The 12,720-nt window shown below is 39.6% G+C and overlaps 1 protein-coding gene across 2 annotated transcripts in view; it reads left to right on the top strand.

Moving 5' to 3' along the window:
• Positions 1-39: 39 nt before the first annotated feature.
• Positions 40-12,720, top strand: part of flrt1a (fibronectin leucine rich transmembrane protein 1a) — a 37,474-nt gene continuing 24,793 nt past the window's right edge. Inside the window, exons 1-2 of one of the 2 annotated variants that reach the window (XM_046040230.1) lie at positions 418-473; positions 10,223-10,297. The gene's annotated coding sequence lies outside the window, so the exon portion shown is untranslated. Of the gene's footprint in view, positions 58-417; positions 474-10,222; positions 10,298-12,720 lie in introns of those variants that run through there. The other variant, XM_046040231.1, reaches the window with a different exon arrangement.

The raw sequence follows: 12,720 nt of genomic DNA, 5'->3' as shown, positions 1-12,720 counted from the left end.
GGACTTTGCATCAAACACAGCCGAGAGAAAGCGTGGCATCGAAGCGCCATCCGGTAGGTGAGCCTTGATTGATGTGCGCGGACTGCCAATATGCTGTTCATCATCGGGGAGAAAAAAAAATCACCTTACCAGTGTTTTATTGCTCGTGATAGCCCAACAAGTCTTTGAGAGATATTTGTCAGATGTTTGTGACAGGGTTCAGTAAATAATAAGGCAGATCTGTGAAACAATAGCCTACAATCGCCTCTTTGCAAATGCCCAACCACTTGATTGAGAATACGTGTTTCAGATAATAGCAGTCAGATATATAAGCAGTGGGTTGAGGTTCGAAGGCCCAGTCTGGATTTAAATTCAAACAATGCAGAAGACAGAGAGAGGACATAACAGCTACAGGGATCAGGCAGTTATCGTGCAGGTCTTCATGCAAGAAAACCCCCCAGCATATTCAAGCAACGACATGCAAGTTTACAAATGTAATATTTTAACACATTTGCACTTGTAATGTTTATTTAACGCATGTATTTTAAATGCCTGCATTTTAGTTACAATTAGAGGAAGAACAATCTATTTTCAAAACAATGCTTTCAAGAATCAGTCTGAATGTAGGCTACTCAAATCCTACACTTCAGCCCACTGTTCTGGCTTGGGGCTGAATGAAGTTAAAGTTGGTGAGGTGAGTTCTGGATAACCTAAAACCCACCTACCCCACCCCCACTGCCAGGTTTCCATGGACTTATCTGACTTGAGGACAGGATTACTGCATATATTATTCCTACAGCAGTGTGCCCATTAAATTGACATTAAGTTGGTTAAACAGTTGGATGTAATAGCACCACACACTGAAATCAGCACAACATGCAGTAAATCTAAACATGTAAAATAGAAATATTGTGGTTCAGAGGATCAGTCAGAGAAGTGCTCATGTGTCCATAGCTTGCTTCATGCATTGGCTGAGCTGATTGTGCAAATTGTCCAGTTGTAATACTTTTGCAACATGTTGTGTGCCATCAGTACAAAAATCAATCCTCTTTCATGTAAATGTTCTGTCAGTGCCAGCCTCATGATAACAGTAGCTCTTTTATTAGCAGCTCTGAGGAAACAAAAAAGAATCAGACACAAGCATTAGTGTCTGATTATGAAAGGTCTTTTGGAGATAATGTTGGCTAACCCAAGTACATACAATACAGTGTATTCCAACCACATTTCCAATGCAATTAATTCAATAATCCTGTGTGCTGACATTCATGATGGAGGTAGATTTGGCACGAGGAACCTCTGGTAAAAGCCCACAGAAGGGCACTTCACAGAGGTGAAAACCAAACAGGATGATGAGGACTTGTATGAATAAGGAACTGCAGAGGCTTGAGACATGTCTCCTGTAACAACTTGATCTAACCTGTGCACATGGCACACAGGCGATAGACAAACAGATGGCATCTCCAAAGGAAATCATCTTGTGAAAGTTGGAAGAGATATTCTTGGATGGGCTACCCTCTGACTTGCTGGCACCGAGGCCTGTGTCTGGCAGTAATGATGGCAGTCATGGTGAATGGCCTCGCTGATTACATCGCTCAGTCTTACGACTTACCCATACCTTTCAAAAATAAAACCCTAGCTGCACTGTAACTGTGATGCTGATGCTGCAGAGTGTTGTTGAATTGATTTGCATAGCTTAATCATACATCAATAAATATGCAAGCAATTGAGATTTGCAATTGGATGGCTGGCTCAGGCACAGTGCAGTCTCTTCCCGTGCTATTAGATGCTGGGTCATTAACATGGTTATTGAATATTGTGGCTTTGTAATTCATTCGTTTGTAGATAAAGCTGGCACATTATAGTGCAAGGTATTTGTAGGACAGGGGTTTTGTTGTTGGTTTTCTGGTTGTGTGTCTATTTTTTATTTATTTGTTGATTTGAAGTTATCTGTAGTTACTGCAAAACCCAGATTAGAGCATGGCGATACTGATTTATTTGTATTGCCTGACAGAGACTATACAGCAGTCCTGTCCTGGATTTGTTTATGTTGCTGTCCAGGTCTTTCACAATGTAGCCATGGATGCTAGTTACACACGTTTCTATGGCTGCAGTACTGAGCTGCCTTGTTAATCACTTCATTGCATTAAAGAAAAAAAACATTTAAAATCAGTATGTTGTGTCAGATGATTAATGTCTTTGGTAAGCAGCTATGTAATAAGCAGGATAATGTATAGGGAGCCATTCGTTATTGCATTTTGCCTTGGGGCTTACTTTCAATAATGACCAGCTCGCTTTAAGTGTGCCTTACTTGGCAACCTGTAGCAAATCAAAGACTTGTGTTGTTTGCTGCAGGTGATAAGCCAGCACCAAATCATTACCGCTCGTTTCAATTGGCTGTGTGTGCAAGATAACCTTACTTACTGACATTTGACTTATTGATGTTTGAAATAAAGAAGCAACAAACAAACTTACAGACCAATCGGCCTTTGTCTCATTTCAATTTCAATTAAATTTTACTTATTTACTGCCTAATCGTAAGAGAAGTTCATGACTCTTTTTACTGTAACACCATAGACTGCTCAGTGTTGCCACAAAACAAGCTTACATATAGAAATGGTGCAATTTCAGTCCAGCCAAGCTAGCTGCCCTCAGCTACAGAACATCTTGCTCACACTGGGAATATGTGAACTTCCTGTCTATAAAACATAACAGCACAGCCATTATATTCATGACAGCACAGTCATTACAGGAATGACAGCCGTCCCGCTACCCATTGTTGCCATTACAGCTGAAAAATTGATGGTTTGCGGTTTCTGTGGTGGGCAGTGGGTGGAAACTTTTCAGAACAGACTGGAGGTGGACTGAGAAACAGGATTAAAACAACTCATAAAAATAAGTTCCAGTTTATATTGACGGAAAGCACCTCTACTGCTTATTTACTCATATTGTTAATTGCAAGGTAAGGCATTCCAACAGTCCCACTGTGTTATTTTCAGTGTTATTTTAGTGGTAAAACAACGTTGATCAAGGAAGCACATGTGTACCAATTGGTACTACTTTGTAACAAGATGGGAAATTTATGAGCATGTATTTCTATCATGAAATAGATCACAACCACATTTATCTGGTGGAATGCATTTTATGTGTTCTTACAATTGCATAATAGGGCAAATTGGCAAAATTTAAAATTGTGTTTGAAAAAGAAAATTCAGCCTCTGTAATTTCTGCTATGTGTCTGTGGGCGTGCCTGTAAGGAATTTGTCATATTTTAAATGCATTGTACACCCAATTGTTTTTTCTGTTTTAATGAAAGCCGTTCTCAGCTACTTGCCTTTTGCAGCAGCAGGAACGGAAACACAGTCCCTCTCTTCTCCACTGAAAGCATTAGAAGGGAGGAAGGAAAGGAAAAGGAAGGAAAGGGGAGGGAGGGCTTTCTGGAACCAGTGGGGCCTTTGGTGTTGGTACCCTTGCCACAGGCCTGTGCTGAGCTGGACAGCCTCTATCTTTGGCCATGACCACAAATTAATTAGTTGTACATTTGATTGGTAAACAGCACATTGAACTACTGCTGATAAAACTGAGGTTCACTGGATCAGTGTTAGTCAGCTGGCTGGGAGACTAGAGAGGGGCAGCTCGTGACAGGATGTGTCACTGCATCTCCATAGCTCAGTCTGAGCTCACTCTCCACTCATAACATCCGTCTTTCTTTTTTCATGTTGTCAATTCATTCTGATGATAAACACCTATTGACTTAATTTAGACATAAATTAATGTATTGCGTCATCTTCTCTGTGTGACTTATTGACCAGCCATTAGTGTATTTCATTGGAGAAGAGTTGGCAACACTGTCTTTTGTGGATTTATCCAGACATTTATTGTAAACTTCCTGCCATCCCGTGCTGCAGACGCCTGAGTTTTATGAGTGCAATTTATTTGGCAGAGTGGGAATGGCGATATCAGCACATGCACTCCAAACCGAAAAGGCAAATAAAATATAAATGGACATGAAAACATTTCCAATTGTCCCCTAATTGCTGTTGATTGTTGTGATACTGATTACAAATTAGCATGAAATATGATATACTAATAAAATCAATATTAACCACCTGAAAGCTATGAATACTTTCAGTAGTATGTGAGCTTCACTGTAACTCATTTTTGGGCGAGGTCATTTATGTGATAGCAGGTTTGGTGAAACTCACCTTTTACTTTTTCCAAGAATCAAAATGTAATGAAGTCAAGCACTGAAAGCATGCAAATAGACCATAATGATCACAAGCTATTACACCTATTACACAATGCATGGTGTTCATTGGTGCTGATGCTCCTTTAGGTCTGTCTGCTGTGTAAAGAAAAAAAGAGTCATTGAAAAGATTGTGGAGAAGCTCAGTTTAAGAAAAACAGACATTACCATTTGATTCAACAATTCTGTATATACAAATACAGTATTGTTAACACCTGGAAGTATTTAGCAACAGAGAAGAACATAAGCATAACGGATAAACGATTGAGACTTTTTAAAATTTACATCCTGTTAAAGCTATTTAAACTCATTTGAAACGAGTCAGGTGGTGAAGGGGTACCTGAGTTCATCTGGAACCGCAGGATGATAACCATCAGCGTTCTACCTGTTGTCACTTCAACAGCCAGTCCTACGGTACATAGATACTCCTACTTATCAGATCACAGGCTTCAAGAAATATGCAAAAGAAGTTGTGAGGTTTAAGATCACATTCTCAAATTGAATCTAAGCCAGTGCAGGTGCAAAGATGAGACATTGACAATTTCATGATAGGTCTAAAAACACCAGATAGGAACTGCTCTCCCTCCCCTGCTATGCTTTAGTCTTGCTGTGTGTGCAGTGCCTATCTCTCCCTGATTACATCATCTGTGATGCTGATATAACCATTTACTGTGATTTGAGGCTAAAGAAACATAGCTTCCTGCATTCATTTTGTCTTTTGACTGTTTTGAATGTCTGCCATTTTTACAGAAGAAAAAGCTCTTAATGTGTCAGCCTTTTTAAAACAGAAAGCTGGTTTAAAAACCGAGCTGCTTTACTTCGGTTGTGCATGCAAAGTGACCAGTTCATTTACAGACGTAGGCTCTGTGCAGCTGAGTGAGATGTGGGGGTCACCATTGCATTGATGTTGTCCGATATGTGCCTTTAATTTTACTTTACTTTTAAGTGGTATCCTGCAGTCCCTGAATTGAATGTCGAACAACAATTGTTGTGGGAACATCAATAGCTTGAACCTGCTTGTAAGAGTGTACTGAGCTGGAGAAAAATCACAATTCTTATGGCTCAAAAGAGCCTGTGTTGCTCTACCACAGGCAATATCATTTCCTCCTTCATACATTACACTGCCATGTTGAGAGACTGAAAAAGCAAACTGCGTCCTCACTCAATTTTCATTTGTCCTTCATTTTAGGAGCAGGCTCTGGGTACATAGATGCAGGAGATAGAACGCTGATCATATTCAATGCGGTAATAAATAAAAACCTCAAACCTTCTGTCTGCTTGTTGGAGCACAGTTTTCCCAATGGAAATATGTTGTTCTGGCATGTAAACTTAATTTGCTCTATCCTAGGCATTCCTGGGGCCTTTCGCCCTAAAAAACACTAGACATCTTTTTAAATAAAATGTATCTTATAACCACTTCAATACAACATGAAGCACAACTACTGTATGTAACAACACTGTTAATAAGAGTATATAACAACATAATTTTAACAATGCAGCCTCATGCAGCCTTAAAAAACACCTTTCATTTAAACTTGTACATGTACATTGTACATGATTTGGGGAAATACTGTTCATGCCATGTTACTCTAATAAATCTTACTGTGTAACACTGCTGGAGTGTGAGAGAGTGTGAGTAAGGTGAACATGCTGCAACTGATTATTTGCATGGATGATTTCGAAAATCACAATAGTCATTTTAATTTAAAAACAGCGATATTTTGGAATTGGAGACATTTGAAATCTAAAATGCTAAACAACAGCAGTTAATGGTGGTTTTCCTTGTTTAATGCTGAGGCTGTAAATGGAACATAGAGGAAGCTTTCCGAGGCCCAATAATATTGACATTTGTTGACACTAAAGCGTTTAAATCCAGCAGAAGTCACAGAATGTGTCTTCTAATGATTTAGTGATCTGTTAAACCCCCTTGTACTCTGTAAATCACAGAAATCAGTGGTTTACAAAAAGCCTAAGCATTCATGCGTTTTATATGTTAGCAATAGAGTTGGATCTAACATTTGTTCGCAAAATATACGCACATATTCAAAGGTTGTCAGAATCACCCTAGCTGCAGAGTGCTGCTCAGTTGTAAACTGTATGAGCCAAAGGTATTAAATATTAATGTTTCCCATGAGGTGGAATGTGAGCAAGTTGTATCTGCATGTGTCATGCCCAGTCGTGTAACATAAAAGGCTTCAAGAAATGTATTAATCTGTAAATCTTCTGCAGCAGCGCAAAGAATATCAAGTAACTTCATGTCAAACCCAATGTACAGTATGTGCTGATATACAGTATTTTCAACCCAAACCCCACACAGCACACATGCTGCTGACACTTTCAGAGTAACTAAGCTGAAATTCTCTCTGTGCAGCGCTCTGACTGTAGGTTGATTGATGGTCCCAAAGTCAGAGAGAGAAGTCATGACATCAGATTTTCTACAGTGTGTTGTTAGTGCAGCAGGCTCCATTAGGGTTCACAGCAGTCTTCATTCATCATACAAAAGTAGGAAACAAGCTTTTCTTAAAAATGGATACTTTTCTGCCATTCACTAGTAATTGTAGTTCACCTGTGGTTGGAATGTATTGGGGACAGTGCGCCTCTGAAAATCGGAATGACTTGCTCGATAATAAGTTTGCTCACAAAACGACGTGCAGCTTGTGTACCTCGCTGGTGTACAAATATGGCATCAAGAGAAGTCCTTTCACACCACATATTTCACTCATATTGATGAATTTGTATTTTCATGCACAGTATGCACAAAAGCATGCATAAAACACTGTACATAGTTAATGTCATGGTAAACCCTAGGGTGCACCCATTTGGCATAATGCAATAAGAATCACTCTGTTGTGGCCTGTATACTTAGTAATTTGCCATAAACATGAAAAGTGGTTTGCTATTCCTTTTCATATCACACTCACTCTATCTTTTCCTTCAGCATTGTTTTCTCATTTCCCCCCACCCCTCTGATGTCGACCTCTCTTCTTTCGAGCTGCCATGTTTTTTGTTATCATCCGAGAGACAAATGAGAAACAAGAGGGAAAGAAAGCCCCGGGGCTCGTGTCCTCACATCATCGCCACTCCCTTTATTCCCCCTCCTCCTTCTCGTTCTCTATCCTCCATCTTTCTGTCTTCCTGAGTGACAGCTGGCAGCCAGTAGGGTACAGTGGGCATGCCAACCCAAGTGCAGATATTTGCCAACTGACTTGAGAAAATACACATTTGAACGTGACTGACTCATGCGTGCTGTAGCTCTGTATCTGTGTATCTCCTATTGCTGCTCTTTTTTTTGTTGCTCAGACACATTACACATTACACTCCCTGATGCCAACGGAGCTTTGTGGCTATTAAAACATGCAACAGTACCTTCAAATAAGGCCTGTAAATGGATCCAGCGGGACGGACTCGAGGCAGAGGCCACACAGGCAGCTGCCATAAAGTCAAGCATCGATAGCAGCTTGGAGAACTGATTTGATAAAACAATTATATGTGGACTGATTTTAAATTTAGATTGATTTTATAAACATATAGAAGAGGATAGATTGAGACCCATTCCCTATATGTTAACATAACATGATGAGGATGTCTGGGTTCATTGCTGCTGGAAGGCTACTGCGATTTCTTTTTTGTTTTGACTGGAGCAATAATTAAGCTCCGCTTTGTTGCTCATGTGGATTTTTTTCCTTCCTTTTTCTTTCCCCTAAAAAAAAGAAGCTGGTGCTTCGGCTTTAAATTCAGGAGCTTTATAGCACACAGAGAAAGGAAGACATCTCCTGTAATGACTCTGCAATATGCAAACAGCACCTTTTATTATACAAACAGCGAGGCCTGTCCCGCTCCCCCCCTGTGCGGAAACACTCGCACATATATATGAATGTTCAGCTTCACACTACATACAGCACAGCTGATACTGAGCCGAGTCCTGAACATGTGACAGCCTGACTGAGAAGTGGTGGTGAAAACAGGAGGAGCAGGCATGAAGAAGGAGCAGCAGTTACCATGATTATTCTTTCAGAATTTCCACAATTTGTTCATTTTCAACAATTCCCCAATGGCAGACTGTCTTTTCTTTTCATTCCTCCACTCTAAATGGGAAGTGACATTTAGGTCAGTTCCTCTGGTTGATGTAGACTGAACAGCAGCTCTGGAAATACAAGACCTGATTAGTGGTTTGTGGGGGCTGGATTTCCGAATTTTACAACAATTTATGGAGGTGCAGAGGTCAGTGATTGCAAAGAGGAAATTACAAGACACACAATTACATGAATGGCACATAGAAAGTCAAAGAAGACAAGATGCGTGCCATATCACGGCATACACACATACGCACCCCCTACATCTGTGTGTAATCTGGGATTATTCTAGTACAGAAGAAGGGCATGTCCAGCACTTCATGCAACGCAGAAATACACAATAGAAAAAAGAAATAGACAAAACACAAGGCTCAGATTTGAACCTTAAGGGATAAAGCAAGGCAGGTGGTAATGAAAAATCAGGGATAGAGGGATTTGTTGTTTTGCTTTGATGGGGGAGACTGACAGTGAGAGACAATCAGAGTCTAAGACAGAAACACCAGCAACAATAATCTCCTGGAGACACTAAACAGACGCTTCTATATAAATCTGATATCTGTGTGAATGCTGCTCTTGCTATTAGCACCAGTTAGGTGTTAACATCCAGCATACTAACACTGATTACTACCATTACAACACAGACATTTGTAGAATTACCAAAACAAACAGGGCAGCCACCACAAAGCCTTTACACTACCAATGATATTATGACATTATGTGTCTTTGCATTTCACCACAGATCTGATGAATCGCTTCCATGGCATATAAAGAGAGACTGGTGGTGACTGGTGGCACAGGACAGGAGGAGGGGAGTGTCTTTCTTGCAATGGCACAAAAATGACCTCTTGGATCTTTATTAGAGCTGCTATGATTAGGCGCTTAATTGATTAGTCCATTGCCAGGAAATGAATTGGCATTAATTAGTTCAAGTCATTTTTCAAGCAAAAATAGCTAAATGAACAGGTTCCAGCCTCTCACATGTGAATAATTGAATAATTATTTTCTTCGTTGTTTTCTTCTATGACAGTGGACTGAATATCTTTGGGTTTTGGGATGACAAAGCATTAATCATTTAAACAAGGACATAATCTGTAAATACATTAATTAAGATCATTTGTAGTTGCAGCCCTAATCTGTACATCTTCAGTAAAGTGTAGGTTACCGTTTTTAAAAAATTATTCCCATATTTTTTTGTTTTATGTTTTTTACAGAGAGAGAGTAGCAAGAATGAGGGATGTTGTGAACCAAATTCAGAGTGATGCATTTTCAGCCTGCAGTGGTTGAGCATGTTAGCCTGCTGTGGCTGCTCCGCCCTTGAGTCATTTAAGTCACACTTAGGTTTCAGTGGTCATTGGAATTCCATTTTACGAGCCCAATGATCAATCAATCCCGTAATTCAATCCTCCGGTCAACCATGTTTAAATGAATAATTCACAAACCATCACAGAAAGCTCAGTGAAATGGCTCACAAGCAGGACACTGCCCTTATACTGCAAGGGGACCTGAATGGAATCTGTCCAAAATAAAACTGATCAAAATGTATGAGACAAAAGACACGTGTGCAGACATGATCAGCATGTTACTAGAAATCTGCCAGCGTGAATACCTAGAAAGAACTGCTCAACAGCCAAATTGGTCTGAACATTGCTGTGATCAATCCACGATCAATATGTGGAAAATGGAGAAATGCATGAGAAGCTGGTTACAGTTTACAGGCAAAGAAAAGGTTCAAATATTATTGTCATATGCACAGAGCACAGGTTGCTCTCTGACAGCCATCCATAGAAACATTAAAGGCCATGAAAACCTGCTCTATTTTCTCAATCAGGTTTTTATTGATTTAGTGATTCAGTGAAACGTTAGTGCAGGACATTGGTTATTTCATATTTGGTCTGTTTTTTGTTTTGCTCTTCTCTCTGGTTTGAAGTGGGTGCGACACAAAGGTGATGTCACATACTTCCATGCACCAGTCAGGATTTAACAAGAATTGAATCAGAATCTGGTGAGTTGTTTGGTTTCTGTCAATTAAATTTGACACCCACAATTGCATCCACACAGTCCTGATGAGGCAGATTTGTTGAGTTTTTGAGTGTTGAACATGTATTGACATGAAAAAAATTATTACTTTGATTGTTGCTCATTTAGTTATGAATATTTAATGTTACAGAGAAATTGTTAAGATGAAGCCACATTTTTTCAGGGGATTTAACTTTGCAAAACTGTATAGTTTAGTTAATTGTGCTGCATTAGTGCAGATTTGTACAGTAACTCGGGTGTGCAACAATAATGTGAGTTTGGTACATTTAGATGTGTAATACAGTACATTGGGTGGATACATTAGCAACAAGCAGTGGAACAAATTGGATCAATCGGGTCACTGTAGTAAAGTCTAAAAGCCAAACTTTTATAATTGCCATGCTGCTTGACCAATTAACATGGTACATAATTGGCATGTATTATATACATTGCCACATAGTAAACAAACTTTGCTTGTAGGACTCATAAGCTTTACATATAATAATTTCCTGTTCAGTATTGTATCAAAGTGAACATTTCTGCTCGCAGCGTTTTATTGTGACATTTTCATTTCATTATTTCACATTAATGCTTCCCATTTGGTGCTTGCGTGCAGTCAGCTATGGTAATTGCTATGGTAAAGCAGCAAAAACATTTATAATTTGCCTTTTCTAAACTTTGTAGCTGCACGAGACCGGAACATAGAAGCAATCCGAGCAATCTGTTGCACTGCCCACACTAGGTCAGATTACAGCGACACATCAGCCGCTTGCAGTGCGGACGCCCTGTCAGGGTGCAATAACCACCAGCCCACACAGACGGGGCCCAGATGGACAGGTTTACTGTTTCTGATTTCCTTCCCTCCTCCTGCCACTGAGCAGTCCTCTCTCTGTGCTTCAGGCTTTGTGCTTTGTGAAATGAAGTGCGATGATCAATTGCGCTGAAAATTTCTCAGAAGGTTTAAAATGGAGTTGTGTGGCCCCGGTCTGCCTCCTGAATTTTTTAACTTTCCTCTGTGCTGAAAGACAAATGGCTGCCCTTTATGGAACAGCCTTAAGCAGTTTGATTGTTAATACTGTAGGTGTTTAATATTACAGCAGAGCATTGTTAAATATATAAACACATTATAGTACACTGTATAATTTATGAGCTTTTAAGAAAATTACATCATACACCTTTTTATACAAGTTTCTGGTTTCTCTATTTTCTAACTAATAAACGGGAGCTTTTGACCTCCCCGGGAGTCCTGCATGTGTTTTTTTACAGTGTCACAGTTTTCAGTGTCAGAGTCACAATCAGTCATATGGCCATGGATCTCTTCCAGCACTGCACACTCTGAGAATAAAGGAATAAATTGCTTATTAAAAATGCCAGGAAAACATAAAATTTCTTGACTTTGAAGTTATTGGCTTTGTGACTGTAGAGAGGGTTTATGGCAGGGAGCTTTTCAGAGGCTAAAAGGAGACAAAGGAAGCTAATCTCACTAAGAACGGTAAAATCTGCTATATAGCTAATGAAGTATTATACTGTGGTCAATGAGGTAGAGGCACTGCAGAGAGCCTATGCAGTGTGTGTGTATGTGTGTGTGTGTATGTACAGTATATGTGTGTGTCAGTGTGCTTTGCAGTATGAGTGGGGGTTTGTTTGGTGGTGATAACACTGCCATCAAGAAGTGAAGTCTTTCAAGGGAGAATGAGCATGTACCCTATGAAGGGAGGGACAGAGAAATGAAATTTCAGTGTGTGTGGTAGCATGCTAACATTTGCTAATTAGCTCAAAAAAAACCCATACACAGCCAAGGCCAAAACCAAACCAAATTATTGTACAAATAAAATACTGACCTGATTAATGGCACTAATATAGGGGATTACCAAATTAAAGGAGTGCAGACTTAAAGTTGCTATAATCAATTTTTTAATATCAACCACTGCTTGTATGTAAAAAACCCCAAGAGATTTAAACCAGGCTCTTCAGTTCCCCTCAACTTTTTGGAGCTTTTTAGCATCTTTTAGCTAATTTAGCCTGCAACTTTGCCTTACCGCTCTCACAGCATTTTTTTAGGCCACAGCAGGCAGCTGTTTTCAATGAAAACACTCTGCTCAGCAACAACCAGAGTACAGACACAGTTAAAGACTAGCCGGTGAACAAAGCAACAGGAGCATTTATTAGTTGGCATAGACCAAACGCAGAGCTAAAAGGACCTACATTCATCAGGTGGTCAGAAACATGACTCCAAATGAAAGATAATGGTGCTCTGTAACTGCTGGATGTGGAAATAAGCAACTGTTTGCCAGAAAAGCATAATAATAATCATAATAAACTTTATTTGTATAGCATCTTTAATAACATAGAAAGCAGCTCAAAGTGCTTCACAAGGGAAACAAATCAATAACACAGGGATTAAAAACA

Source organism: Micropterus dolomieu, linkage group LG23, assembly GCF_021292245.1.
Source record: "Micropterus dolomieu isolate WLL.071019.BEF.003 ecotype Adirondacks linkage group LG23, ASM2129224v1, whole genome shotgun sequence".
Classification (NCBI taxonomy): Eukaryota; Metazoa; Chordata; class Actinopteri; order Centrarchiformes; family Centrarchidae; genus Micropterus; species Micropterus dolomieu.
The sequence above is the reverse complement of the archived record's forward strand: the minus strand, read 5'-3'. Positions and strand labels throughout refer to the sequence as shown.